The sequence below is a fragment of the Ictidomys tridecemlineatus genome, chromosome 1 (genome assembly GCF_052094955.1).
Source record: "Ictidomys tridecemlineatus isolate mIctTri1 chromosome 1, mIctTri1.hap1, whole genome shotgun sequence".
Taxonomy (NCBI): Eukaryota; Metazoa; Chordata; class Mammalia; order Rodentia; family Sciuridae; genus Ictidomys; species Ictidomys tridecemlineatus.
The window spans coordinates 214,561,371-214,568,768 of NC_135477.1; the positions used below are offsets into that span (position 1 = coordinate 214,561,371).

At 36.1% G+C, this 7,398-nt stretch overlaps 1 pseudogene; it reads left to right on the forward strand.

Moving 5' to 3' along the window:
- Positions 1-6,098: 6,098 nt before the first annotated feature.
- LOC101971459 (mortality factor 4-like protein 1) lies at positions 6,099-7,042 on the forward strand (annotated as a pseudogene).
- Positions 7,043-7,398: the final 356 nt, after the last annotated feature.

Sequence of the window (7,398 nt, forward strand, 5' to 3'; positions counted from 1 at the left end):
CTGAAAGCCCCTGACCAGGGTTGGTTCCCTGACTTTCCTCCAGGGTGACACATCAGGGACTCTGCAAGAAATGCTGCAGTCTGGCTCCCACCTCCAGAAATTCTTAGTTAAACTGGGGTACATCCTGAACACCCAGAATTGAGGACATGAGGATCTTTAAAATCTCCCTAGGTGATTCTGCCACAAAGCTAGGGAACAGCTATGCTTCCAACCTTGCCCTTCATTCCTAGCTAATAGGAATGTTGATAGCCTGATATTGACTGGGTAGGTAAAAGAAATTGGCTCCCTCTTTATTGACTTATTGTTTCACCATTTGCCTCAGGGATTTTAAGGACATCTAGGCTCAATGCAGACAGGTATCCTGCAGGTTCTGCTCCAGCTAGGTCTTTGTTCCCCCATGTCTAGTTTTTTAAGCCAACATTGAATAGGTAATCAGGCAAGTCTTGCTTATAGACTTAGCTGCCTTAAAATTGTTGTAATTCATAAATACAAACCTAATCCTCCCCCATCCATAGTTTTATAGGTTATTAAGCACTACATAATTTATATACAAAGCTGATTTTTTTAAAAAAGTCTACTTGAATTTCATCTTTTTATATAAATGCCATATTTCCTATTTCCTAGAAGCAATGAGGAAAGAATAAACTATGGGCACCCCATAGTTTCAAGTTTGGGTAGTTACTATAGACTGGGTTGCCACTGTGGCACTTGCTATGAGAGAATGTATCTAGAAACTTTTAGTGGTGGGTCCCTAACAAAAGATACAGTGACAGGGTACCAGAGGAGTGTCATGTATGAAAATATAGCAAGGCCAAGCACCTATCACATATTACACTTAGGATTCAACCTAGAATTCTTTTTATTACTCAGAGGGGTGAAGGCATGAGACATTTGATTGAAAGGTGATTTGCTCGTTATTCTATATAGAACACAACAAAATCTCCACAAGTTTCTTAGGAATATAAACTTCTGGATCCAAGAGAGAAAGAGACATGATGTAGACAAAAGGGTCCTTGAAAATGTTTGCCCTGAACGTTACAGACAAAAACATGGATTAACCCAAGGAGAATGTTAAATGTATATAAAGCAACTGAGCTTACTTGACAGATGTTAAGGAAACAATAGAGAAAAATAACCAGACGGCCTTCAACTCTAAGAATATAATGTGACAAAAAGTGAATTTCTGTTTGCAACTGAGGTGGCTCACTTCACAATCCTCAAAAATTCAAATTTCTAAGAAAAGGCAATGTTTTGGAAGAATTTTGCAGGCAAGGATGGGATAGTTTTGAAACTTCCACAGAGCTTCAGATCAAGATTCATGGAGGACGAGTCTCCAGCTGACAGAGATGTTCTAGACCCAAAGTAGAACTCAAATGTTTCTTGGCATGTTTTAGGGAAGATAATATATCTGTAAAAATGTCCAGGCTTTTTAAACTTAGAATTGCATGGCAGGGGTGGGTGGGCAGGCAAAAGACTGTTTTGTGATATCTAATCATTTACATTTTATGTCTTCCACATCAACACCTATAATATAAAGAATTACAGTTAGTAAAGAACACTTATACACACAAAAGCATAAGTACCACTGACTATCCTTCTGATGAAATTCCTATTCTTCCTCATGAGAAAGACACATGTCTGTTAGAAATTTCTCCAGATTGTTTTTCTTATCTGGGTAGTGAATATAAGGCAGGTAATGAATACCTAGTTAAGCTTAACCATCTCTATTGTAAGCTGCCTTCTAAGCTGGTGTTAATATTTTAATAGATGTTTGGCTCAAACTATAGAGAATATCTAATACCTCTGCCAGAAATAGCAAACATCACCCTTGATAAGCAAACTTATTGCTATGGCTCAGAGCCTAAAATGGTCTTTTAACTTCTGTTAACTATCCACAGTTCACCAAATACTAAAATAGAAAGAACTTCATTTTACTTCTGCCTGCAGAAATGACTTGATTTCATACAGCATCTCAAATTCAGATGCCTTTTAAATGCCCTTTTTCCCTCTTACCACCCCTGTGTCTTTCATATTCAGGATTCCCCCCATTTGGACAAATAAATTTAATTGTATCTAGTCTACCGTTTTCCTAAGCACATAACCACCCATATATTCTGATACACCTACATTTTAGCATCAAACACCCATTTCACTTTACCCTTTTAGGTGGTTGACAGCCTAAGAAATTCTGTTTTACCATTGCAAACTCATTTTTTCATAGGCCCCACTTAATCAAATTGGCTCCTCAGTTAATTCAATAGCTGTCAGTGGCTAGGCAGTTTCACTAAAATACTGAAAATGAATTGGGGCTACAGAGACAAAACCGCAGAGAAATTTGGGAATAGGGATAGATTTCTTAAAGGGCTAGATTTTTATACTCTTACTTAACCAAATTAAAAAGACATTTTATGCCTATTGCAAGCTAAGCAGGCTTTCTCATTTAATTCCCAATATCTGCATTATTTAAACTTAGATTACCTTCAAGAGCACAAGTGCTCCAGAGCAGGTTCTGAGCCTGAAGGCTATGAATTGCCACATCTTTACTACCAATCTCAACTAAGATTCAGTAGCAATTCAGTAGCACTAAATGGGTAGAAAGATCAGTTACTGAAAGCAAAAGTATTATTCCCTGTGTAATTAATTACTCCACCCATATAATTAGTTATCCCTGTCAAATGTTATAGGCTTTATCTTGAGGCCTGAGACTCAGCAATGCAGAGAAATGCAGACATGGCTCTGAAATTTCCCTTTGGACTTGATTTAAAAATACATCAGTGCCAAACTTTATGAGAGTTAGTACTTAGTCCAAATGCATTGAATTTAATTCCTTCCTTTGCCCACTTATAATACAGGTGTGATAATAACAAAAATGCAAGCATCAGTAAAGCAAAGGACAAATGGAAGTCTTGATTCATCTTCAAATTGGAAAAATGGTCCTAAAATAATGAAGATTGAACCAAACTTCAGTTGGCTTCACTGGGCTAATCCATGTGCTCTGAATGTGCACTCTTCCTGGTCAGGATATGAGTATGGAATATGAAAGTAATAAGTATGGAGGACTTTAATTTTTTTTCAAAACCTAATGTGATAGCCTCTTCAAGAAACAGTGCTGGGAAAACTGGAAATGCATGTGTAGTAGAATGAAATTTAACCCCTATGTCTTACCCTGCAAAAAATTCAACTGAAAGTAGATCAAAGACCTTGAAATTAGACCAGAAACTCTGAACATACTAGAAGAAAATGTAAGACCCACACTCCAACGTATCAGCTCAGGAACAGACTTCCTTAAGTAGACTCCTAAAGCACAAGGTGTAAAATCAAGAATCAAAAAATGGTAGGACATCAAACTAAAAAGCTTTTTCATAGCAAAAGAAATAATCAAGGGGCTGGGGCGGTAGCTCACTTGCCTTGCATGTGTGAGACACTGGGTTCTATCCTCAGCACCACATAAAAATAAACAAATAAAGGCATGCTGTACATCTACAACTACAAAAAAACTTTTAAAAAAATAAATAATAAATAATATGAATAGAGAGCCTACAGAATGAGAGACTATCTTTACTACCTGCACATCTGATACAGCAATTAGTCTCCAGGATATACAAAGAATTCAAAAAAAGATATATGAAAAAATGTTCAACATGTCTAGCAATTGGAGAAATTAAAACTACACTGAGATTTATCTCACTCCAGTTAGAACGGCAATTATCAAGAATACAAGTAACAATAAATGTTGGTGAGGATTTGGGATAAAACTTCACTCATACATTGCTGGTGGGACTGCAAAATGGTATATCCACTCTGGAAAGCTGTATGGAGATTCCTCAAAAAACTAGGAATGGAGCAATTTGACCCAGCTATCCCATTTCTCAGTGTATATCCAAAAGGATTTAAAATCAGTATACTACAGTGACACAGCCACATCAATATTTATAGCAGTTGAATTCATAATAGCTAAGCTATGGAACCAACCTAGGTGCCCTTCAACCTATGAATAGATAAAGAAAATGTGGTATATACACACAATGCAGTATTACTCAGCTGCTAAGATAAATGACTTTAGGACATTCACCAGTAAACAGATGGATCTGGCTAAGTGAAATGAGCCAGTTCCCAAAACAGCAAATGTTGAGTGTTTTGCTAATATGTGGAAACTAACCAAAAATAAGATGAAAAGGGGAAGAATGGAAAATCAATAGATTAGACAAAGGGGAATGAAGGGAAGGGAGGGGGACAGGAAATGGAAAGAATGGAATGAATCTGACCTAATTCTTCTATGTACATCTATAAAAATGCACCATAGTGAGTCACACTGTAGTGTACATCCATAAGAATGGGGTTGTGTTTAGAATAAGATATATTTCATGCTTGCGTAATCATATCAAAATGGATTCTACTGCCATATATAACTAAAAAAAAAATTTTAAATATCCTAGGGCTGGGGTTGTGGCTCAGTGGTAGAGTACTTGCCTTCCATGTGTGAGGTACTGGGTTCGATCCTTAGTACCACATAAAATTAAATAAAATAAAGGTATTGTGTCTATTATACAACCAAAAAAATTTTTAATGTTCTAATAGAGAAAAAAATATAATCTGAAACTAGATTGTTTAACAAATATATTAAATAATATAAGCATCATATTAAATAACTCTAAGGGTAGTTTGTCAATATTAATCACAAGCTTAAACTTTGATATATGATTTACTTCAAATTTCAACTTCTAACATACTTTATAGTTTAATAATTAATAATGATTAGCAATGGTCACAACGTCCTGATTATAAGGGTGCCAAGTAAATTGTTATTTGTGGTAGCAAAAATTTGGAAATAATCCAAATGTTCAAAAATAAAAAATTGAGAAAATAAAATCACTTTCATATATGTGAGTACTATAGGAGTATTAAAAGTCATATGACAGCATTTACTATAAGTATTTACAAATATAAGAAAAATTGGTACCATGATTTGCTGTGTGGGTATCATATTCTAGAATCTGGGAAGGAAGAGTTACTTCAAACTTTGAGAAAACGCAAAAATAAGAACAAAAGCAAATGAAAAACGTCAGGGTCATCCTGTCTGGTTCTAGACTTAACATCAAAGAAATATCAAGGATTTCTTGCTAGTTACTGACTCTCCAATAATTTGGCAAAGCTAATATCTATTATATATGAAAAAAATATTTTAGATAGGATAATTATATGATAAAATTTTCATCTTTTCCATTATGAAGAAATAACTGCAGTCTTATGAAATTTTACTTAGTGTATATTTGCTTTATAAATCTTATTGAATATACAGGACTGAAAATATTAGTTCCCCAATAAATATTTATTATTATGCTTTAATAAATTATTACAAATTTAGTAGAGTAAAACGGACAAGTTCATCTAAGTTTGGAGGTCAGAAATATAAAAATCCAGGTGTCAGCAAAAACCTATTCTTTGTGGAGACTATGGGGGACAATGTCTTTCCTTATTGGCAGCCTCTAGAGAATGCTGGTACTCCTGGGCTCCTGGCCACCTAGTACGCTCTGTCTCTTATTTCTTCCTGTTAAACTGATCTTCCTGACTCTCTCTTATAAGGACTCCTGTGATTACATTGTGTGATTATATCTAACCCAAATAATCCAGGTTACCCTCCTTTTCTTAGTGCATTTGTAATTAAGTTAAGGTTCCTATTTTTCTATGGAAGATAGTGTCACAGATTCCGTGTATTACAATATGGACAACACTCATCCTCACAAGAATTCATGCTCTTCCCCCATACAAATACATTCACCACATTCCAAAATCCCCTGAAACCTCAACCCATTCTAGCACCAAATATCATTCCAGTGTCAGCAATGAGCAGATTCTTTAAAAGAATATAAAGTCACCAAATAAATAACCTAACATCACATCTCAAAACCCTGGAAAAAGAACAAATCAGGCTGTACAGGCCGCTGTGCTGTGAGGTCTGCCATCACTGGCAAATTGGGCCCAGGTTATGGAGCTGACTGTGCTTAATGGCGGGTCTGATGGGAAGTTGGGTGGGGTAGAGAATAGGGGGTGGTAGTCATGGGTGGTAGGAAAAGGAGGAGGAGTTGAATCACTTACAAATGGCACCCAAGCAGGACTCTAACCCCAAATTTCCAGTAGGGTGAGCAAGCGCTATACTTTCATGGGCCTTTTCTTCATGAAGCAAAGTGTATTAAGGTTGCCATTAAGGACAAACAAGTGAAATACTTCATACATTACAGTGGTTGGAATAAAAATTGGGCTGAAAGAGTTGCAGGGAGCAGAGTCCTCAAGTATGTGGACTTTTAAACAATCAGGAGCAGTATGAAGAGGGGAAGATGAGAGGAGCTACTGCAGGAAAGAAGGCATCTGGTCTGCCACAGAAACGTGTTGAAGTGGAAACAAGAAAAAACAAACACAAAACACCTGGAAACTGAGATGGTGGCAATACCAGTGAGACACCTCAGCCACCTGGGAAGAAAAGGGCCCCAGTAGATCTTCCTGTTGAAAATGAAGAAACATTTATGAACTGAGTTGAAGTTAAAGATTCCCAAAGAGGTACAGCCATGACTTGTTGATGACTGAAACTTAATTACCAGACAAAAACAGCTCTTTTATCTTCCTGTGAAGAAGAAAGTGGATTCTATTTTAGAGGATGATGCAAATTACAAGAAAACTCAAGGAAACATAGATAATAAGGAGTATGCCATTCATGAAGTTGTAGCAGGAATAGAATAGTTCAATGTAATGTTGGGCACTCAACTGCTCTACAAATTTGAGAGGCTACAGTGTGCTGAAATCCTTGTAGGTCATCCTGATGTACCCATGTCCCAGGAGTATGCACTACATCTATTATTTGTAGGAATTGGAGCAATTCTACAAATAATAAACTTTTTATTATTTATCATTAATAAATCCAAATAAATTTGATGAGAAGAGCCTTGCTTTATTACTGAATTATCGTCATGATTTCCTCAAGTACCTGGCAAAGAATTCTGCAACATTTTTTAGTGCCAGCAATTATGAAGTGACCCCTCCTGAATAACCTTGGAAAGCAGTATGAGGAGGCCCTCTTCACTGACCTGTGTTTAGATCTCTGTAAACACATTTTTGTCCTTAGTCCTTCCTTTTTACAAATGATGTACTTTGAAGATGTTTATGTATAACAGAATTGATGTCTGCTTTCTATTTGAATTTAAACAGAGAAAATAAATGGGGTTACTACTCCTTTCTCCTTTTTTAAAAAAATTTTTATTTTAAAGTTGCTTCTTGTGTCAATGATGAACAACAGAAACACACACTGTAGAATGTTTGCCAAGTTGACAAAGCTGCTTTTGAATGCTAGTGGTTCTTTTCCTTTGATGCTACACACTTTTATAATATGTGTTAATGCTATATGAC